The following is a 24252-nucleotide window of genomic DNA, read 5'->3' as shown; positions in this document are numbered from 1 at the left end:
TGGAGGGGGGGGGGTAGGCTCCAGTGTCCTCCAGGTGGTCGTTGATGCGAGAGAGGAACGCGTGCTCCATCACCTTGCCAGCGCAGGATGTGATGGAAATGGGCCGCAAGTGATCGAGGCTGGACGGCTTGCCTGGCTTCGGTATCAGGACTGCCTTAGAGCGTTTTCACGCCTCCGGGATGCGACCTGCTCGCCAGCATTTGTTGATGTATGCCGTAAGAGCGGTTATCGAGGTATCATCGAGGTTTCGTAGAGTCTTGTTCGTAACCTTGTCGGGATCAGGTGCTAATTTGCCATTAAGGTCGGGGAGAGCTACGCGGATCTCTGATTCGTGAAATTCTTCATCGAGTGTCACATTTGTCTGTCCAGTGTAATCTCCGTGTTGACCATCTGGCCGTTGAGGGAAGTACTTGGCAGCAGGTGTGTCACGAGCTGATGATCACTCGTGGTAGCCTGTGCCTTGTGTGAAAGGCGTTGCAGGTTTGCTCGCTGAGCAGACGTGCTCTGCGTTTGGGCGCGAGCGTCTGCGTCGCCTTGTTCATGTCGTCGTTGAGCGTCTCCATCCATGCATCAATGTCATCGATGTTCTCCTCACCTCTCTGTTCAACTCGCTGCTTTCGGAATTTGTCACGGTCCGTCCATTTGAATAGCTTAGCCTTACCCAATGCCCTTAAATTGGCCTGTAAGGTATTTTAAATAAATAAATAAATAAAAAAAGGGGGTGTACCCGCCTGAGGAATTCGTGTTTCTATGCTCATGTCGTCACTACCGAGATCTTCAAGGGTTTTGCACTACGTTGCTTGAGCGATGTTACGGACCGCCGTCAGGCGGCCGTAACATAGGTGCCGTAGATGTGCCCGTGCGGGTCGGCGCCGTGGGATCGGTAATAAGAGTTAATTCGGCATCATGCAGGTCCTGCCACAGGTGTCGACCTTTGGCAAAAGTGTAGCCATAGCCCCAGGCCTCGTTCGGCGCGTTAAAGTCTCCCCCCACCAGAAATGGGCTTCCGCCCGCCAAGGCAAGCTCCCCTCGGAACAGAGAGAGGAAACGAGCCCGTGAGTGAGCCGGATTACTATATACGTTGAGGAGAAATACACTGTGGTTGCGTGTTCTATGGGGAAGGAGCTCTACAAGCATGCTTTCCGCATGTGTGCCGCTTACGCTGTGTTCTTGCACTACTATCCCTTTCCGAATTAAAATTGCAAGTCCGCGATCAACGGGAATTGGCAAGGCATGCGCAGTGTAACCTGGAGGCTTTGGTACGGTACCTACTGTTTCTTGTATCATTATGACGTCGGGTATGGGTTGCGCGTGTCGGACGTATTGTTGCAGCAGAGGTTGCTGCTTAGTGAATCCTCGACAGTTCCATTGCCACAAAACGAGTTCGTTAGTGGGACCGGCCATGGTGGTGGTGTACTTGTGCGTTACCTGAGATAGGGCTAGGGTGAATCACTGTAGGGCCCATGGTGGGCATCATTTCCATGCTGGGGGAAGGCCTATGTGAGTCTCGATTTTGTCTATATGAATTTCAACCTTGTCTGTTCGAGCACTGAGGTTACTGTCCGCAACGCCGATGTTGCGGATCCCGGTTTGAATTTAAGAAAGCAGCTTCCTCACTTCTTGTTCTTTCCGCCAGTCATTTATCGTGACATGTGCTTTGTGCCAATCACTTACTGCTGATTCGAGGTTCTCGAGCTGTTGAGACTCGCAACTGGCCGTCGCGCGTTTCTTTGTGGGTGAAGCCGCACTGACTTACCGTTCGTGACGGGAGTCGGGACTAAAGCAGGCTTAGGTATAGATGTCTGCGCCATCGACTGTTTAATCTCTCGAATTTCTTGGGTTATTTGTAGCACGACCGTGCGTAACTGTACGTTTTCGCGCAGCACTGCTTCTAATTCCACATCCATAGGGTCCCTCTTATTACTGAGTTCTGAGGCAGTAGCTCCCCGAGCCTTTGCGTCTCAGCGAGCCCTTAACCGCATCTGCCCAGCTCACCTTGTCAGGTAGGTCTGAATCTTGCTGGCCGGCTTGCTTCGGACGCCGAGAGATCGAATGGTCACAGCTCGGTCCGGGGGTTTTGCTGCGCGCCCGGCTTCGAGACCTGCTCTGCCGGCGGGATGGAGGCTCCGCAGCCGAGCGAGACCGGGCCCGGCCCCGAGAGCGGCAGCGGGGTATAGGTGGGAAATTATCGTCGTAGTTCTGCTGCTGTAGCTCGAGGGCGGCCTCCGCCGCTGCCCTCTGTCGGTACCCGCGTCGTTTCTCAACAAGGTAGGGGGTCTTGAGTCGAGCCTTGCAGGTCTTGTCCGCAGTGGGATGCGCTCCCCCACAAAAGGGACACATTGGTGTGCATGTGTGATTGGAGTCAGGGTTCGAGGCTCCGCAGCCTCTACACACACGGTCTTGGGGGTTCGGGTAGACGTCCATGCGATGGCCGACGCGTCCGCACTGGTGCCACACGTCAATATGCTTTCTGTACAAGGTACACCTGAGCATAGCACCCCCGTAGTACACCTACGTTAGTACCCGGCCACCATCGAAGGCGACGATGACCGACGTGGCCTTGCTGAGCCTTTTGGCCGCTAAGGCATTCGGGTTCCTCTTGTTGACGATATCTAGGTGAATGTCCTTCGCGTCTTCTTCGAGAGGAATGCCTCGGACGACTCCCTTGACTGTATAGTCGGGCGCAGTTTTATATGCCCGTATCTCGAACTGGTGTCCATCGACCTCAAAGCTGTCGAGTCGGCGGTACCGTTCTGAATTAGGGGAGTGAGGGGTACTCACAACGATGATGTTTTGCTGCATATTTGGGCAGACAATGTCTTCCGTGGCGTCTTGTGGAGATACGTTTGCTGCCCTATATAGGGCCGAAGGGAGGCGGACGACCCCGACTGTTGCAACGTTCAAGCCACCCCGTGGCCTGATAACTACTTTGTGGTGATCACGTGGAAGGGTGGGCATCTTCTTCGTCTTCAAAACTTGCTGCTTGTGAGCGAGCGGGCCTCGCTGCAGCTTGTTGCCTCCAACGCCGGTATGGGAGGTTGATGCAATGTTAGGGTTAGCGCGCTTGCCCCAAGGAGAAAGTCGTTCGCGCGGGCCAATGGTGTACCATCCTGCTTATTCGGAAATCTCGGTGGGTGAGATATCAGTTCCTTCAATTTGTATTTCCATGGCGGCTTGAAGAAAGTTGACGCGCAGCCTTAACTGCGGCTCAAGTAGCAGCCGGAGCACTAAGCTTAGCAGTAAGCTTAGCTCAGTGGCGCAGTGGCTCGGCAGAAATGGTCCAATAAAGCGGTGAAAAAGCAGTTCCCACCTTGAAGACAAATATCAGTAGAGTTAGCATAGCTTGCGGGAGATTATGGTTCAAAATTGCGGAGATATTTAGCAAAAACACTGCGAAATCATTTACGAAAGACGGAGCCGACGTGAAGTGCATCCGCACCCTTCGGCTTCTTCTTCTACCCCAACCGGAACTGAGGCGCGTCTTAAATGTGGTTAGCACGCCCGTGTAACAAGGGTATTACACGGCTGACTTCGGACGCTACTGTGGAAACGTCTCCCTACTTACTGCGACAACTTCTTCGGACTTATACTCCGTTCATACATAGCAGTCAGCGCTGTGGAAGCTACTCGAGAAGTTCGGTCAAGAAAAGTTATCACTCCGTGCGTTCCGTCTATGCTTCGCAGGGCATCTGTGTTTTCGGCTGTTCCACTTTTCTGTAGCTTTTTAATATTGTCTGTACACAGTGATCGCGTCGTCCTTCGGGATGGCGGGCACACGTCCCGTGCAGCTTCCCGTCGACGCAGTTGACCCAGCTGCTGCTCGGCCGGTTGGTGCCCTCTGTGCTACGGCCGTCACCGACGTGGAGCTTCCAGATTCTGCAGATGACTCCACGGTGACTGAGATGGATTCCGACAGTAGCAGCTTCACGCCTGTTGAATCGCGCCGCCTGAAAAGGAAGTTGCGCCGGACATCAACAGCTGGTGAGTCGACTACAAAGACTGTTGACAAACTTGGCGCGTTACGCCGGACACCAGCAGCGAGGGAGTTGCCTGCAGAGAATGTTGACGCACCTGACGGGTTCTCTGTGGCTTTCGTAGCCACAACGGAGACGGCTAATTTGAATACCATCAACAGACAGCGGCTGTCCCAATTCTTCGACCAGCTGATTCCGGGACAAGTCCAAGAGGTCAGAATCAACGCTTGGAAGAATGTCCTTACGGTAGATGTGAAATCTCGGGCGTCCGTGGACAAACTGAAAGAAATTGGAGTGTTAGGCGGTATGCCGGTCCGCCCCTATCTCTCTCACGGAAAACGGACTTCCGCTGGAGTTATTACAGACGTAGACCCTGAAATAACGGACAGCGAGCTGCGGACACTCATCAAATCTACGGCCAAGATAGTCGACATTCATCGTTTCGGCCGATCACAGTGTGTTAAAGTAGTTTTTGAAGCCGACTCTATCCCGTCCCATGTCAAGGTGGGCTATGTGCGGCATCCTGTCCGTCTGTATGTTCCCAAGCCTGTTCAATGCCACAAATGTAACAGGATTGGCCATGTGAGTGCTGTTTGCAGAAACGAAATATCCTGCCGTCGATGCGGCGGATCACACCAGCATGACACTTGCAAGACGGAGACAGTCAAGTGCACCAACTGCTTCGGCGCTCATGAGGCGACGGCTAAAGACTGTCCTAGGATGAAGAACGAGAGGCTTATCCTGAAGAAGATGGTAAAAGACAACTCAAGTCACCAAGAAGCGGCCGCGTCTATTCGTCGCCGCAAACGTCGTTCCCGACACCGACGCCCAGAGTCTCACGTCACTAGTCTGTCTCAGCCGCCGTCACAGCAACTCTCAGCTCCGTTGCCTCAACGTATTGAGCCGCAGAATGATAAGACGCCGCCTGCTGCAGCGCCCCATATTACCACGGTGGTTCAGAAAAATGCGGGTACATTATCCACCTCCTCTGATGTGGAATGGCCTGCTCTGTCATCCAAAGTCGTCGAACCAACGCGTCCATCATTCCGTGCCGGTCCAGCGGACAATAAGGACAAGCCGGAAGGCCAGCAGGTGAACGTTCTTCTGAAACAACTTTTACATTCCATGCGCACGCTGCTTTCAGGCCTCAATAGGCCAACAGCAAGGGTTGTTGTTCAGTTTTTGGATGCAATTGAGCCGCTCTTGGCGGCACTGCAGTGATTCATTATGGCGCTACCACACAACCCATCCTCTGTGTCGATGCACATACGTCGCAGTGTAGTGATGCAGTGGAATGCCCGAGGCCTGCGTGGTCGCCTAAGTGACTTCCGACAGCGCGTCCAGAAATACCGCTTCCCCGTGATTGTTATATGTGAGCCTAACATGCCTTCTGCTTTCCGCCTTTCTGGATATGTATTGCTGTGGTCTCGAGAAGCTGATGAAACCAGCAAGGTATTAGTGTGCATACGCCGAGATATTCCACACTACCGCCTTGTCCTCCAGCATCATAACACGAACCACTACATTTGCTTGACGTTAACGCTTAAAGGGCGGGTCTTCTCGATACTCGGCGGCTATATTCCACCTAGAGATCACATTGATTTCTCGTACCTGTCCTCAGCAATCCAGAGTTGCACAGCTCCCCATATTATTGTGGGCGACTTCAATGCTCATCACCCCCAATGGGGAAGTACAGTAATGAATAACCGAGGCAAAGCCTTGTTCCGACTTTATGCACTCACAGGATTTCGTCAATATTAACGATGGCTCTCCTACGTTTCTGCGTGGCACGTCCTATAGTAGCTGCTTGGACCTGACGTTTGTTTCCTCACGACTACAGTCTTCTATTAGCTGGTTCAGTGATGTGGAAACACATGGCAGTGATCACATACCAACGTATATCTGCGTCAAGTGGTTCGCACCTACCACTTCGTCTCATGTGCGGTGCACTGACTGGCCCACTTTTAAGACATTCGTGGAGAATTCCTGTGCGAATCTCGAGTCACCACCGCAAATAGAAGACTTGATCACGTCCGCCCTCGGTGAGGCCACGCGGACCATATGTGCACCTTCACCGGGGTCTCCTATCGACGTGGAATTCGAGAGGTTGCGCGCAGTCCGACGGCGTGCTGAAAGGAAATATAGAAGGACGAAATCCACTTACGATCTCGCCCTTTGTCGCCGAGCTCAACGACAAATAAAGCGCCATCTCGAGAAATTAGGAAGGAAGCGCTGGAGAAAGTTCTGCTCATCACTGGATCCTCGCAAGCCGCTGTCGCGTATTTGGCATGTAGTCAGGAGCCTACGTTTTCCCCTACAAGAAAGGTACCCTTTCAGTGCTCTGGCCCTTTACCGACGCCGCAATAATGTAGAGGTAGCGGACGATTTCTGCAAAATGATTGTGGGCACAACTCAACCAGCCTCAATCCAATTCGAAGTTTTTGCGCCACCTTCCTCAAGTGACCACTACGATTTGCTCTTTACGATGCCCGAATTAGAGGCTGCTCTTGCGTCGTGTCGGCACTCATCTGCTCCTGGCCCTGACGGGATCTCGTACTCGTCTCTGTCTCACCTTGGCAGGGCTGGTCGCACTGCCCTGCTCAATTATTACAACGACACATGGGTCTCCGGTATTGTTCCGCAGCAGTGGAAGATCAGCCGCCTGGTTGCTCTCTTGAAGCCTGGAAAGACTCCTTATGAGCTTACCTCATACCGCCCAGTTGCATTAGCCAGCTGTGTTGGCAAAGTTATGGAACGAATGGTCCTGGCGAGGCTCGAATGGTTTCTGGAAAGAAATGATCTTTATCCGAACATGATGACCGGTTTTCGGCGGGGTCGTTCTTCAATTGACAGCGTCATTGACCTCGTTACTACAGTGGAACATGAAAAACGTCAACGCCGACTCGTCGCCGCTGTTTTCTTAGATATCAAAGGAGCCTACGACAACATCCTTCATGAAGCCATTCTCGATGCCCTAGATGACTTGGGTATTGGCGGCCGGCTCTACCTGTGGATTGTGAGCTACCTCAGCGGCCGTTTCGTTTATATGTCCACGCCTGATGGAGACACTAACCGTCATCAGGTATGCCGTGGAGTTCCTCAGGGAGGAGTTCTCAGCCCAACATTATTTGATGTGGCACTAATTGGCCTGGTGAGCGAGCTTCCACCTCACATCCACATCAGTGCATATGCAGATAACATCTGCATCTGGGCTTCTGGTACAACACGCCCACAACTACGTGCGAAATTACAACGGGCTGTGTCATCTACTTCACGATACATACGGCGTCAGGGTTTGCGCTTAGCTGCCGAAAAATGTGCTGTGGTTGCATTCACGCGCAAATCCGTCTGCCGCTACCCGATCTCCATTAACGGTGTCATAATACCTTATGTCTCTCACCACAGATTCTTGGGCATTATCATCGACCGCGGTTTGTCATGGACGAGGCATGCTAATATGTTGAAGCAAAAACTTAATCTGTTTTGCCATGTTCTTCGCTTCGCAACAGGCATGAAATGGGGCCCCACGGAAGGCTCATTACTAAGACTTTATCAGTCTCTTTTCGTAGGCTACATTCGATACAGCCTTCCGATACTCTCAAACTTGAGCATTTCCTGCTTACGGACATTAGAGAGCGTCCAAGCGCAGGCACTCAAAATATGCCTCGGGTTGCCACGGCGTGCCTCCAACAAAGGCACAATTGAGGAAGCCCACGTATGCCCATTACCGATATACCTGTCCCACGAACCACTTCGTGTGTATTTACGCTTACTGACACGACACCATTGCCATCCATTGATGTCGGTTCTACATGAGCGACCGGACAGCAGTTTCACAAGTGCACTCCGCTGCCATCTACCCCACATAACATCAGGCTATGCCCTTCCATATCACCCCGTCAAACCACCATGGGTGATGGCTCAACCTTCCGTATGCGTACATGTCCCCGGCATACTAAAGAAATCATCGATTCCCGTCAGTGGACTACAACAACTTGCTCTCGCGTACATCTGGTCAGAATACCAGACATATGTTCATGTTTACACAGACGGCTCCGCGTCATCTAAGGCATCGACAGCAGCTGTGGTGATACCAGCCCGACAGATGACTCGAGCTTTCATACTAGACCATAATTCAACATCAACCGCTGCAGAGCTTGTGGCTATTCGGGAAGCGATTCGCCACATTTGCGGGGAAAGACTCAAGAGTGGTGCATTTTCACGGACTCAAAACCCGCGCTGCAAATTTTGGGATGCTTCCTGCGCCACACCGCATATCAGGTTCTGGCCCTGCAGATCACCGAGCTACTTTCATACGCTCAAGAAAAACACCACCGCATAGTGTTCCAATGGATCCCGGGACACTGTGGGCTCAACGGTAATGAGATGGCCGATGCTGCAGCAAGGCGCGCCCTCAGCAATGGTCTGCGAACTGTCGTGCCATTCTCCAGACCGGACATCACATGCCTCCTGTCGGAATTAATGAGGAGTGCGACGAGAAGATACTGGGCCCAGCCAGACGCTCGTCACGTCCGCCTTAAAAGCCTGGATCCCGATATGAAATTTCCCATTCTGCGTGGAATTCCACGCCCTCATACATGACTGATACACAGACTGCGCGTAGGCGTCGCCTTCACGCGCAAATATTTGCACATTATTGGACGGACAGACTCCCCGGACTGTTCAGTGTGTGGCGCTGTAGAGACTATAGAACATGTGCTTGTGGTGTGCCCTGAGTATGCGCGAGAAAGACTGACATTAGCAGATACATTGAGACATTTACACAATGGACCACTGTCGGAGGACCTCTTGCTAGGCGCGTGGCCACAGAGTTGGCAGACGACAGAGACAATGCGTGCACTTTCACGTTTCCTAGGTGACACGGGCCTGGACTCACGCCTGTGATACCAGTTGTGTAATGTGTCATTCACCTCGTTCCTCCCATTATCATCCCCCATTGTGACCCTTTTTCTTCCCCTCTTCCCCTTCCCTTACGTAGAGTAGCAGGCCAGATGCTCCATTATCCGGCCGACCTCTCTACATTTTCCAATCATTAAAATACTTCTTCTTCCTTATACCACCACCGCGTTCGCTCGCGTGAGCATTCATGTGAGGCTCCTCGCGATGGGTTGCAAATAAAAAATCCCAAAACAACAACACAAATAAAAATGATCTTAAACAACGCATTAGCCTCCGTATACCACAGTGCGTTGTTTCTGAAGATTAAAGCTTGTGTCATTCACTATTAGGCCTGTATAAAAAAACAATTGCGGACAATTGCGGTCAAAAAGCTTCGAACTATATTGAAGTGCGAACGAAGCCATGCAAAAAGTCTCTCTAGCCTCCACAGCGTTGACTGCTATGTGTGAAACGGAGCATAGAATGGCTGAGATGCTACCCGGGTGCCAACCCTACTTCTAAAGCTGCTGCGGTGACGCGTCCACTACATCAACGGACCATACGTATATGCCTCTTCTGCTGCGACGCTCCTGCTGATACCCCGGCGTTTCCCTTCTACTACTGCTTCGGACCACGGACGCGGAACGCTACAGCGCATTTCATCGATGCCTACGTGAAAGACTCTGCCAAGGCAGACCTCTCCGACTACTGAGGCCTAGGGCATTGCACTCTTACCTGCGCTCCGGAGTAATCCTACTCAGACGACGACCCCTGTTCGGCTTACAACCATGCTTTGTGGAATTCCACCACCGCCTTTTTTGCAAGCGCCGGGTCTGCCTCCCCCCTATACCTAGAGCGAAGTGGCGTCGCATTTTCCAAGTCTGTGTGAAATCGGCCGGAGGAGGAAAACTTTTTATTGATGAGGAAAAACATTGGCGGAAGGGAGCGGTGCAGGGTGGGTCCCTATTCCAAGACTCCAGTGGCCATCGCGACCCACCCAGCTTGATCCAGGAGGCCCTTCTGGGCCTCGAGGTCAGCAAGAGCGAGGATGGCCTCCCAGCTCTCCCTTAGTAAGGTGAGTACCAAAGGTGAATTAATGGCATGAGGTCTTTTGGCGCATTGCCATGTTACGTGAGGCTATGAGGGCCATGACTCGCGCCACGGGCAAGAGTTAGTGTGCAAGGTTGGGTTTATTTTATGGTATCTACCTGAATGCGGGTAGGTATGCGTCTGTATTTTTTTATATTGTTACGGAAAGGAAGAAGCGCGCGTCTATTTACAGATGGCTTTTAATGGCTGGGCCAACAAGCGTAGAGCAGCGATAAAAGAACTACCCTCTTCCTCGTCATCTCTCAGGCCACCATCATAGTCCTCTTCTTCACACATTACCGACTGTGACATCACCCCCGTCGCAAAAAGCATCTTATTGGTACGGCTCATCTGTCCGAGAAAGGTAAGGTTTGAGACGGCTGACATGGATGATGTCAGAGGGAGGTGAAGGCACCGTGGCATCCAGCGGAGACACTTCATATGTGACAGGGGTCACCTGGCGAAGGATGCGGTAAGGGCCATAGTATCGCGAGAGGAATTTCTCCGAAAGACCAACACGCCGAGTTGGATACCAGACTTGCACAAGAGCACCTGGTTCGTAATGCACGTCGTGATGGTGCTGGTCGTAACGGCACTTCTGGCGTGTCTGTGAAGTAGAAAGGCGAATAGGGGCAATCTGGCGTGCTTGGGTCGCTGTGGTTATGACATCCCGAGTGTACTCTGTCGGCGAGTCGAGCGTGGTCGAGAGGAGTGTCTCGAAAGGCAAAGTTGGCTCACGGCCGAAGAGAGATAGAAGGGGGAATAGCCTGCTGTGTCGTGGCGCGAGGAATTGTAGGCGAACGTGACAAATGGTAGAGCAATGTCCCAGTCGCGATGATCGGAGGAAACATACATCGCTAGCATGTCAGTTAATGTGCGGTTCAGGCGTTCGGTAAGACCGTTAGTTTGAGGATGGTAAGCGGTAGTAAGTTTGTGTTTAGTAGCACATGATCGAAGTAGGTCGTCTATGACTTTGGAAAAGAAGTATCTGCCGTGATCGGTGAGAAGTTGACGAGGTGCACCGTGGTGCAAGATAACGTCGTGAAGCAAGAAATCAGCGACGTCTGTAGCGCAGCTGGTCGATAGGGCTCTAGTAATGGCATAGGCAGTTGTATAGTCCGTAGCTACGGCAATCCACCTATTTCCGTCATTCGATATAGGGAATGGTCCGAGAAGATCAACGCCAACGCGAAAAAAAAGGGTCGGCCGGTATATCCAAAGGCTTCAGCAGTCCGGCAGGAGGCACAGCTGGTCTTTTCCGGCGTTGACACGGCTCACACGCGGCAACATAGCGCCGAACGGAGCGGTTGAGACGGGGCCGGAAAAACCGTCGCCGAATTAGGTCATAGGTCCGCGTAACGCCAAGGTCTCCAGCGGTGGGAACGTCGTGCAGTCGCTGCAGTACAGTCTGTTGCAGATGAGACGGAATGACGGTTAGGAACTCGGGCCCGTCGGGGTGCATGTTGCGGCGATACAGAATGCCATTTTGTAGTACGAACATGTGAAGGGATGGGTCAGACGGAACAGAGAGGAGGCGTTCGATAATGGGGCGTAACGACTCATCGCGTCGTTGTTCAGCGCCAATGTCTTGCAAGGCAGAGAGCGAAAGAACGCATATCGGTGCGACATCCACTAAGCCGTTCGGTACATCGACGGGACGATGAGACAGGCAGTCGGCGTCCTGATGTAGACGACCCGACTTCTAGACCACAGTGTATGTGCATTCCTGCAGCCGTAGGGCCCAGCGACCGAGGCGTCCGGTGGGATCCTTAAGGGAGGAAAGCCAGCAAAGGGCGGGGTGGTCGGTTGTAACTGTAAATGGCCCACCATATATATAGGGTCTGAACTTGCCCACCGCCCAAATGAGGGCGAGACACTCGCGCTCAGTAATCGAGTAATTGCGCTCTGCGGGAGAGAGGAGGCGGCTGGCGTAGGCGATGACGCGGCCGTGCCCACATTGGCGTTGAGCTAAATCTGCGCCGATGTCGTAGCCACTAGCGTCAGTGCGGATTTCTGTCGGAGCGGAGGCGTCAAAATTGGCGAGAACAAGAGGTGTGGTGAGCAGCCTGATGAGCTGCGAGAAAGCAGACGCTTGTTCAGAGCCGCAACAGAAAGGAACGTCTTTCTTCAGGAGGTCAGTCAGGCGACGGGCAACATGGGCGAAATTTTCCACAAACCTGCGGAAGTACGAGCAAAGGCCAATAAAGCTGCGAACATCTTTGGCACAAGTTGGTACGGGGAAATTCTGCACAGCATCAACTTTAGCGGGGTCGGGGCGAATGCCTGACGAATCGACGAGGTGTCCGACCATGGCTATTTGGCGGTGACCGAAGTGGCACTTGGACGAGTTGAGCTGCAAGCCAGCGGTGCGAAAAACAGAAAGAACAGATGAAAGTCTGTCAAGATGAGTCGCAAAAGTTGAAGAGAATACGATGACATCATCCAAGTAGCACAAGCAGATGGACCATTTCAAACCACGCAAGAGCATGTCCATCATCCGTTCAAAGGTCGCCGGGGCATTGCACAAGCCAAACGGCATTACCCGGAACTGATATAGGCCGTCTGGTGTGACGAATGCGGTCTTTTCACGGTCCATTTCATCCACGGCAATTTGCCAATAGCCAGAGCGAAGGTCTAGAGATGAAAAATAAGTGGCACCGTGGAGACAGTCCAGAGCATCATCAATGCGGGGAAGTGGATATACATCTTTCTTGGTGATCGTGTTTAGATGACGATAGTCAACGCAGAATCGCCAGCTGTTATCCTTCTTTTTGACGAGAACAACAGAGACGCCCACGGGCTGGAAGAGTGTTCAATAATCCCTTTGGCAAGCGTCTTTTCAACCTCGCTCTGGATAACGTGTCGCTCAGAAGGCAACATCCGGTATGGGCGTCGGCGAACAGGTGCTGCATCGCCGGTATTTATACTATGCTTCACGACCGTAGTTCGACACCAAGGGCGATCGTTCAGGTCGGAAATGTCGGAATAGGACTCGAGAAGGCAACGGAGCTCTGCGGCTTGTTGGGTCGAGAGGTCCGGTGCAATCATCTTTGTAAAGTCGTCGGTCGGGGCTGATGTAGACGGCGGAGAATGAGCATTGGTTGAAGACGGCGCAACAGATAGAGCGGAAATGTTGCACTCGTGCGTCGGTGACAACGTGGCAAGAGACTTGCCTCGAGGAACTACTTGTGGGCACTGTCCGAAATTTAGGATGGGAAGACATGTCTGATTGCCCGCAACAGAAACGATGGTGTGTGGGAAGGAGACATTCTGAGAAAGCAGGACTGAAGTCGCGGGAGTAAGGACGTAGTCTCCGTCAGGTACAGGTGGGCAGGTTAAGACAGGGATGCAGGTTGCTGCAAGAGATGACAGGCGTATAAAATCCGCGGAACAAAGCTGAGTTAGAGCTTGAGCAGGAAGGTCAACGGGAACAGGTAGGAGTAGGTCAAGTTGTACAACGCCGGCGGAACAGTCAATCAGAGCAGAATGGCCGGCCAGAAAGTCGAGTCCGAGGATCACATTGTGAGGGCAACGTTCGAGCACACTAAACAAAACGGACGTGTGGCGACCGGCGACACTGACACGAGCAGTACACATTCCAAGCACAACCGGAGTTCCACCGTCGGCGACCTGGAGCAGTCGAGTCGGAGAAGGAGTCAGTACTTTCTTAAAGCGCGTTCGAAGCTTCGCACTCATAATGGAAATTTGGGCTCCAGTTTCGATGAGTGCTGTAATGGGCAAACCATCCACGTCCACGTCCAGAAGGTTCCGATTAGTAGGCAGGGCCAGCAGAGGAATTTCAGGCCGGTGTACTAGAGCAGCGTCACCTCCAGGAGCTGCCCCAGTTAGTTTCCCGTCGGAGAGCGGCGGCGGTAAGCTGGGGATGGAGAGAGACGCAGCTGGGGCGAACGGGAGCGGCGACTGTGGGATGATCGGCTGGTCGCGGTGGCTCGAGCGTTGTCAGGTGCGTCTCCAACCTCGGCGGAGAGGGATGGCGGGCGCGGATTCAGTGGGGAGCGGCGGTAGGCAGGAAAGCTTGGTCGACAGTGGGCTGGCCAGGAGCTTCGACAGTGGCGAGAGACGTCCACAGTAAAAGCAGATGGGTCTATCATCATGGGTGCGCCATTCGGCCGGGTTGCGATAGCCCGGATATGGACCGTATTGGCTCCGGCGAACCGGGGCAGAGGCAGCAGACGAAGCAAAGTCAGGACGGCTGGCGGAGCAGATGGACGGAAGACCTACATTGGCAAGTTCTTGGCGAATGACCGGCTGAATGAGTGACACAAGCGGCCTGGAATCGTCGAAGCACTGCGTCACAGGCGTCGCAGGAGACGCTGCTTCGATTTCTCGCCGAACGATACGTACGACGTTCTCGGAGGAGGTGGGCTCACGCGGTGGACCAATGTCTTCACACGTCGATGAAGCTGCGGTATTGGGTAGCCGCGTAAACTGTTGAACTATGCGGCGACTCTTCGCGTCTTCAAAGCGGCGACATCAGTTAATGATCTCATTGACCGTTGTTACGTTCTTATAAACAAGCAGGTTAAACGCGTCGTCCGCGATGCCTTTTAAGACGTGGCTGACCTTGTCTGCCTCTGCCATATTGTTATCTACTTTGCGGCGAAGAGCGAGGACGTCCTGGATATACGCCACGTAAAATTCAGTGGACGTCTGTACACGGGTCCCAAGGTCCTTCTTCGCAGCACGTTGGCGGCCGACGGGCTTGCCGAACAAATCTCTAAGCTTCTGCTTGCACTGGTCCAAACTCGTAATCTCTTCTTCGCGTGTTTCGAACCACACCCGTGCCGTTTTCTTGAGGTAGAATATTATATTGGGCCAGCATAAGCGTGTTGTCCCACCTGTTGTGTGCGCTGACCCGTTCGTAATTCTGCAACCAGTCATCGACGTCAACGTTGTCGATCCCGGAAAACATGCCAGGGTCGCGAGGCTGGGCCAGGATGACCGTCGGTGGCGACGACGGGGCCGTGGTTGAACTCTCTCCTTCGGATGACATGGTGGCCAGGTTACGTCCGCTGCGGAGCTCCGTCTTGCGCAAGTGATTACCCCGCACGTCCACCAATGATGTTACGGAAAGGAAGAAGCGTGCGTCTATTTACAGATGGCTTTTAATGGCTGGGCCAACAAGCGTAGCGCAGCGACAAAAAAACTACCCTCTTCCTCGTCGTCTCTCAGGCCACCATCATAGTCCTCTTCTTCACACATTACCGACTGTGACAATATTTCTGCGATAATGGACGACGATAATGGAACAGAGAACAGTCTAGAGGAATTTGAAATCACGCAACTTATGCCGGAAGAAGTAAAGAAAGCCTTGGGAGCTATACAAAGGGGGAAGGCAGCTGGGGAGGATCAGGTAACAGCAGATTTGTTGAAAAGTGGTGGGCAGAATGTTCTAGAAGAACTGGCCACCCTGTATACGCAATGCCTCATGACTTTGAGCGTACCGGAATCCTGGAAGAACGCTAACATTATCCTAATCCATAAAAAAGGGGACGCCAAAGACTTGAAAAATTATAGACCAATCAGCTTACTGTCCGTTGCCTACAAAGTATTTACTAAAGTAATCGCAAATAGAATCAGGAACACCTTAGACTTCTGTAAACCAAAAGACCAGGCAGGAATCCGTAAATGATAGTCAACAATAGACCATATTAACACTATCAAACAGGTGATAGAGAAATGTGCGGAATATAACCAACCCTTATATATAGCTTTCATTGATTAGGCGAAAGCGTTTGATTGTGTCGAAACCTCAGCAGTCATGGAGGCATTACGGAATCAGGGTGTAGATGAGCCTTATGTAAATATACTGAAAGATATCTATAGTGGCTCCACAGCCACCATAGTCCTCCATAAGCAAAGCAACAAAATCCCAATAAAGAAAGGCGTCAGGCAGGGAGATACGATCTCTCCAATGCTTTTCACAGCGTGTTTACAGGAGGTATTCAGAGACCTGGATTGGGAAGAATTGGGGATAAATGTTAATGGAGAATACCTTAGTAACCTGCGATTCGTTGATGATATTGCCTTGTTTAGTAACTCAGGGGCCCAACTGCAATGCATGCTCACTGACCTGGAGAGGCAAAGCAGATGGTGGGTCTAAAAATTAAGCTGCAGAAAACTAAAGTAATGTTTAACAGTCTCGGAAGAGAACAACAGTTTACGATAGGTAGCGAGGCACTGAAAGTGGTAAAAGAATACACCTACTTAGGACAGGTAGTGACTGCGGATCCGGATCATGAGACGAGATCATGGTGCGTTTGGCAGGCATTCTCAGATCGTGAATAGAAGGTTGCCGTTATCCCTCAAAAGAGAAGTGTATAACAGCTGTGTCTTACCAGTACTCACGTACGGGGCAGAAACCTGGAGGCTTACGAAAAGGGTTCTACTTAACTTGAGTACGACGCAACGAGCTATGGAAAGAAGAATGATAGGTGTAACGTTAAGGGATAAGAAAAGAGCCGATTGGACGAGGGAACAAACGCGAGGTAATGATATCTTAAATGAAATCAAGAAAAAGAAATGGGCATAGGAAGGACATGTAATGAGGAGGGAAGATAACCGATGGTCATTAAGGGTTACTGACTGGATTCCAAGGGAAGGGAAGCGTAGCAGGGGGCGGCAGAAAGTTACGTGGGCGGATGAGATTAAGAAGTTTTCAGGGACAACATGGCCACAATTAGTACATAACCGGGGTACTTCGAGAAGTATGGGAAAGGCCTTTGCCCTGAAGTGGGCGTAACCAGGTTGATGATGATGATGATCAGGATCATGATATTTCTGCACCTCCTCTACATTTAGTAGTTTGTGTGGTGGGGCGTACTGTTGCCGGGTTCTTCGCTGGTGCTCCAGTATATCGCGGACCAGTAGGCGATCATCCTTTTCATCGTTGTGCGTCTCTCCAGCTCGGTTAGTAAAGCCTCGAGCTAGAGTGTGTGCCTGTTCATTTCCCGAGATAACCTTGTGGCCAGGACACCATAAAATTGGATAATCTTCTTTCAATATGTCGCCTATGATCTTAAGGGCGATTTGTGGTGTGTTACCTTGTAGATACATTCTGAATGCCACTTGTGAGTCGGACATTATTGAAGCTGAGCTGTTTTGCTTTTCCTTGTAGGCGATAGCGAGAGCAATCGCCACTGCTTCCGCTGTAGCAGTGCACTTAGTACGTATCGAGGCTGATGTGTGAAGCGTACCGTGGCGTGTGGCTTGAACTGCCACTATTACATGTCCTTTGCCAAATCTAGCTGCATCATTATACATTACGTCTTCGTTACTGCCGAAGGTTTTCTGAAGCTGTTTAGCTCTCGCTTGTCTTCTCGCTGTGTGATAATTTTTGTTCATGTTGCGTGGGATTGGAGAGACCACTATGCGCTCACGTATTGGATCCAGCAATGTGGTCGTTTGTTCCTGGGAGTATTGCGGTCGCAATGGGTAGCCTAAATGTGACAACGTTTCTAGCTGTGCTTGTGAGGCCCAGTTGTTCTGTTTATGTCATAAAACCGGCTGCTCTTGACTCTTAATATGTGTTGTATATGCCTAGAGCTTGCACGCTCTCGTTTGCCGCATTCGCACAAAGCCCGAGTGCTGCCTTATACGCGCCACGTATTAGTATGTCGATTTCTTTGATTTCGGACGGGCTTAGCTCTTGATATGGTAGCCCGTATGTTATTTTGCTAAGAATAAAATCCTGGACTAGTGTTATGGTTTCGTTTTCATGGAGCCCTTTACCTTTCTTTGTAATTCTGCGTATTAGTCTTGCGATGCTCCTCGTGCTTGACTTGAGAATCGCAATAGTGTGAGTGGCTCCTTTGTTGCTTTGTAACCAGATTCCTAGTATTCTGAACATATTTCTTTCTGGTAACGCCTGGTCACGCATAGTTAGGTGGATGCTAGGTTTGTTTCTGTAGTTGCGCCAGTGGATCCTGATAAAGTCAGATTTTTCCGGAGCGCATTGCATACCGTTTTGTTCTGCGAAGTCCTTCACCGAGTCGATAGCCTCTTGGATAGTTTGTTCTTTTTGCCCTAGCGAGCCTTTGCAAGCCGATAAGGTGATGTCGTCTGCGTAAAACGCGAAGTGGAGGTCGTTAATTTTCTCGAGTTGTCATGCCAAGCGGTTCATTGCGACGTTAAATAGAAGTGGCGAGAGGATGGCGCCCTGTGGTGTGCCTCTGTTAGGCATTTGGAGTTTGGAAGATCGAACATTTTCCGTACCTATTGTGGCTTTACGTTCAGTAAGGAAAGAGCGGATGCAATTGTGGAACTTGATTCCACAGCCCATACTTTCGAGCTCTTCAAGTACCAAGGTATGGAAGATCGTGTCAAAAGCGCTTTTTAAGTCAAGCGCTGCTATGATGTTTTCTCCCCCTGTAGGGATATTTTGCAGCACGTCATCTCGTAGCCTTACGAATATGTCTTGTGTAGAAAGATGTTGTGCGAGAGAAGTTCGTGCCCTTCGATATAGCTGGTAAGCCTGATATGAAGGACCTTTTCGAAAAGTTTGCCTAAGCAGGAGGTTATACTTAATGGCCTGAGATTCTGCAATGTTCTTGCTTTCCCCGGTTTAGATATTAAGATGAGGGTCGCTTCTTTCCATTGATTAGGAAGTTCTCCCGTTTACCAGATTTTCTCATTGAAGTACCGGGTTGTTCGTTCCAGTTGCTGATCATTCATATTTCTGAACATATCATTCGTGATGCCGTCCTCGCCTGGGGCCGAGTTACGTTTTAATGCTAGAGCGGCAGCATATACTTCTTGTTTCGTTATGGGTGAATCAAGCTTGGGATTGTCCATGCCTTTATACTCTCCCTTATCGATGTTATTTCCTCCTGTTCCGATGTATCTGTTTGCCAGGGTTTGGATCAATGATGCGTCATCCCCCTTAAATTCTCCTACCAATGTGTGTAATGTTCTAGTAGTGACTCTTTTTGTATTGTTTGGGTCAAGCATGCTCCGCGAAAATGCCCATGTCTTAGTTGTTGAGAGCGTTCCGCGTAACGAGTCACAAAATTATACGCAGTTGTTCGCTTGTAGTTCCCTAGCATACTCATTTGCTTGTTCTATTCTAGCTCTGAGCTTTCTGTTTAAACTTCCATCGTTTCGTACGACTTAGCCTGCCTTCCCACATGTGGACGAGGTGGGGATCCACTACCGGCGCTTTTTCGGTGAGCGCGACGTGCTTTGTGTTAGTTTGGTATGCCTGCATCATTTCGTCTACTCCTTCTTCTATTGTATCTATCGGATGCTGAGGGTAGGGTAATATTTATATGCAGTCCAGTCTTTAAGGTTCGCGTTTCTGAAAGGCTTTCTTAATTTGGGAGTCGTAGTGGAGTAACTAATAATATAACGGTCACTTCCCAGATTTTCATCCAGGGTTCTCCACTGTCCCTTTTTAACGTTAAACGTTAAGGTGAGGTCTGGGTACGTGTCTCCGCAGACGCCATTTCCAAGTCTCGTCGGGGCAAGGAATAAGGTCTCGAGTTACATGTTATATTTCTATACTGCTTCTACTAGGTTTCTACCCTTTTTTGTGTTTGTCCTATAACCCAATTGGTGTTGGGAGTATTAAAATCTCCGACTAAAATAAGCCTATCTTTTTTTTCCAGATGTCCAAGTGCTGATTCAAGCATCTCGGGAAACGCAGTCTGCCGTTCTTTCGGTGGGCTGTACACGTTGCCAATAAGCGTTTTGGTTTTACTCCTTTTTGTAGTGTGTAATTGGATCAATTGGTGCTCCGTTGAGCATTGGGGATAGTAGTGGTCATTGGCCGCGATATTCTTGTGCACCAGCGTCGCCACTCTAGGATACAGGGGATTTTTGAAAGGTGTAGTAGTCTCTAAGCTTAGCTACTCACTTCCCTACTCCCTGAAGACAAATGACGTCCGGTTGAGTGATGGCTTGTAGCGCTGCCGCTCTTTTCTGAAAAGAGCGGCAGTTCCATTGCCATATCTCAGCGGTGTCCGTGGTTCGGGTTGTTTTACTGGCCATGGTTAGCTACGATTTCGGTATCCGTCGAATCGGAAACAGCCCCGTTTTTACCTGTCTTGCCATCCGTGTTCCGGGGTTACTCCTGGCTCTTTTACATGATGTTTACTGCAGTTTAGACATTTGTTCGTCAACATAAAGTTTGTGGTTCTGCACCTCAGTAAATAATTGCTCTTGAAACGTTTGCAGAGCCTGAATTTGTTCTACTACTTGATTCATCATTATTTTAATGTTGCTAATTGTTGTTTCTTGGGCGGCAGGCTTATCTCCTAGTGCTCGTTTAGCTTGCCCAATTTTGGTATTCTTAAACTGTGCCTTCAGCGTTGCCATCTCGATTTTAAGTTCTTCTACTGTTTGTTTAAGCTGCCGATTTTCAGAAAGGATTCTTTCGTACTCAGGGTTGGCGGTTATTGGAGCCCATTTGCGTGCCATCCCCGCCCAGCTCAACTTCTGTTGCGTCGAGTCTCCTGCTACCACTGAAGTCCTGGATGGGGTAGGGAATCGGGAGGACATTTGGTTGCGTCTGAAGGCGGAGTGGTCAGATAGCCCTTGCTCTCGATTCTTCTGTCTTTCTTGTGATCTTGATTTTCGAATTTGGGATTGCGACGTTGGAATGCCCTCTTGAGTCCGCAGTGGAGGGAGACCTTGGTGAGGACGCACGATTACATTAAAGTCGTCCTTAGGCAGTGGTGGAAGTCGCCTTGTCTTGGATTTCTTTTTCTTCGCCGTTGTACCAGGGGCTGGGATGATGGTCCCGATGATTCGCAGCCACCCTCGTGGAAAATGGCCTTCTCGCCCACTCGTGCGAGCGCCTTCTTTAGGCGCACGGTCAAAACCATTTGCCAATCTCCGTCATCGTCTTGGCATCCATGGGGTCCACCAGTTTCTTCGGTACTCTGGAGGACGATGCAATCCTCATTAACGATTTCTTGGTCTTCCATCTCACCTCCGTCCAAGTCCGAGGAGGTGAGTTGCGAGTTGGGTGTTTTCTCGGGGCCTGCTGGGTCGTTAAACATTGTCGTCGGCGTTCTCGGCGCTTCCGTAGGTAGAGTCGGCGTAAGTGTCGCCATCTGCCGCGGCCGCGTCGCCGACGCGTTCCGCGTACCAGCTGCTGCCGCCTTACCGCCGGCGTTAGCGTTCACACTTCACACACGTTTGGGCCCGTCACAAAGGTTTGGCGAGGTGCTCACCAGAAAGTTTGGTATCCACAGTGTCCCCACAGGTTCTGGACATCATGAAGTCTTCGAAATTCAGGTCACAGCAAAAGATCACTCTCAAAAGACGAAAATCGGTTGAAGCCCATCCTGACCGGACCGCTCTAGTCGCCGCCACCTAGCGGTCCCCAAAAATTGGCCGGAGACACCACTCCTGAAACGGGGATCCTTCTCAGTGCCCTAGGGGTTGAGAGCCTGAATACATATTTCGAGCTTCAAGATGCCAAGACGCAGGCGGGAAAGACAAAAAATTCATCAAAAGCGGACTCCACGGACGTGTACGAGGAAACGCTAAAGATGCTTTAGCAACTCTTCGTAACGACATTTAATGAATAATGAGCGACAATGGAGGAACAGAGTGGTCAGAACTTGGGGCTATATACAAACACGCCGGCGAATTTTATCGGATATCGCCGCCGAGTAGAACAACAGGACGGCGGTCGACGGCATGAGTGGAATCCCTGGCTGTAACTCGGTAGGAGCCAACATGGCACATGGCCCGGCCCGCCAATAAACCACCTACTACTGCTGCAGGTTCAGGCATCACCTCGTTAAGTCCCCGTTCTGTCAAATTCGAGCTGCAATTTGTGTGAGCTGTGGAAAATGGGTGACACATAGAATCCGTGTGCTGTTACAGTGGACTGGCATCAAGAAAGAGCATACTCCGCAGGGGCATCTGCGTGAGCAGGCGTTGGTGTGTTGCGACACCACGTACCCGAGCACACGAGGGTTGGCCCTTCCCGCGGGTAGCCCTGGGCGGCTTAGCCGTGTCTGGGGAAAGGTGGATCCTGGGGGTCGAGCCAATGCTGGGTGTTTGGACCTTTAAGGCCCCCCGACGGAGGCAACAAACCTCTTCGGCCTCTGCTTCACATAGACGGCACCTCCAGACTGACCCACCTGGAGGAAATCGGCAGTCGCCTTTTCCTGTTCCCCTCTTCGATCTTTTTCTTTCGCTCTCACTTTCCCACCTTTATTGTCTTCTACTGACTTCTTGTTTCTTCCTCTCCTGCCGGCTAGGGTTAACCTTTGTGTGGCTAATTACCGTGAGTTATGCCATATTGGGTTATAGCCGCAGTATACAGCTGGCGTATGCAGGGCTTGTTTGCAAGCTCTTGCCCCGTCCCCTCGTTGGGCTCCGCGGAGGGCGGCTGGTACCGAGGCTGAAAAAGATAATTTTTATGGCTAGTTAATTTGCTTCAAGCGATCGCCCTCCTAACAAGAGGGGGCGCACCGGTGTCACTTCTCAGTTCTTCGTGAAGAACAAAAGCAACTTCCCCAAATTCCACGTGGTGCATAGTGAGCACTCAGAAATTACTTCACGACATCTCTCTCATTTCAATGTTACAAGGACCCTAACCGACGCCGTTGGACAAGGATATAAAATAAAACTAGCAAATGGGGACCTTCTTTTGGAATTATTGTACCAACGTCAGTACGAGAAATTATCAGCCCTCACCGATCACTGAATACCGTTCGTGGCGTCATTTCTGACGATGAACTAGAGTATGTGGCCGAAGAAGAACTCCTAAACGGACTAAAAGAACAAAATGTCACAGATGTGTGCAGAATAAAGATCAGACGGGAAAACAAGGAAATCGCAACAAAGCACTTCATCCTTACGTTCGCATTGAGCCCATTGCCTGACTCTGTGGAGGTAGGCTACACCAAACTGAAACTTCGACCGTACATACCCAACCCACGACACTGTTTCAAATGCCAAAAGTACGGCCATGGCTCACAGAGCTGCCGGGGCCAAACCGCATGCGCTAAGTGTGCTTCCCATGACCACCCTTGAGACAACTGCGAAGTGGAATTGCACTGGTGTATACACTGCGAGGGCAGCCATCCCGCTTACTCGCTTGCCTGCCCAACATGAAAGCAGGAAAAAGACATTATCACACTCAAACTAAAGGAAAATATCACTTTCAGGGAAGCGCTGAAGCGATTTTCACTGGTGCAAAACAAAAGCTATTCCGTTGTGCTGCAACAAGACGCGGAAACACAGCGGCATCCAGAGCCTGCCCAGGTCACCCATAGTGAGGCTCGGGCAGAGCCTCCAGCGCCCACAGTGGACGCAGCTGGCGTTGCGCCACACCCTTGAAAGTAAGCCCCAGGTTAGCAGGCTCCTCACACGGCGAGGCCCAACTTGAACGTACCCGTGCGTCCATCATGGACGTCCAGCGTATCTGAGGATACGATGGACGCAAGACAAGGCAGCTCTGTACCGTCGACGTCGAGTGAACGGCGGAGCTCCTTGGATCGCCACAAGAAAGATAGGCTTCGAATCAAGGGGCCTGAAAACATAACCTAGATCCTCTCGACTCCACGCATATAATAGAAAATGGCTTTCATTAACTGGAATTGCAAGGGACTTTACATAACATAAATGGCATAAAAGACATACTGGCCACACTCTTACATGTTGCCCGGTGTCTCCAAGAAACAAACTTAGGCTCTAAACATGGAAACATACTCAAAAAGCATAGTCTTTCGCCGCGACCGAGAGCACGCAAGCAGGCTCTCAGGTGGCGTTACTAGTATAGTTGAAGAGGGGATCGAAGCTAAAGAACATCACCTTAATACTAAATTAGAAGCTGTGGGAGCCATCCTGCACACATTTAAAACAAATACATTATTATGTGTATACCCGAAGCCACATCTTGGAGTAAATATTGTAACGCACAGTTGAGTGACGCTACTTTAATAACATTACGTTGGGCGAACTTGTGCCTGACAAACAGCTAAGCGCGAGCCTCGCTAAAACGTCCACAGTCTCTTTCGCCGCAGTCCCGCACTTCTTCTTCCCTCGTGTCTCGCGCTGATAGCACGTTGCTCCGATCGCGCGTGCCTTGCGAGCCCGTGTTGCCCGCTTCACTGCCGCTTTCTTTCGCAGGTAGCAGTAAACAGCTGGACGAACACAGGAAGCGGCTGGCGCGCGTAATTTGCAATCATATTGTGTCATTGTCCCCCTTTCTAGAGTGCATCGTCCCGATGCTCATACAGAAGGCGGTGGTTTCTAGACTGTCATGAACTCGCAATGTTTGTAGGCGGAAGCAGTTATTGCCTGTCGT

This window comes from Dermacentor variabilis, chromosome 3 (genome assembly GCF_050947875.1).
Source record: "Dermacentor variabilis isolate Ectoservices chromosome 3, ASM5094787v1, whole genome shotgun sequence".
Lineage (NCBI taxonomy): Eukaryota > Metazoa > Arthropoda > Arachnida > Ixodida > Ixodidae > Dermacentor > Dermacentor variabilis.
The sequence above is the reverse complement of the archived record's forward strand: the minus strand, read 5'-3'. Positions refer to the sequence as shown.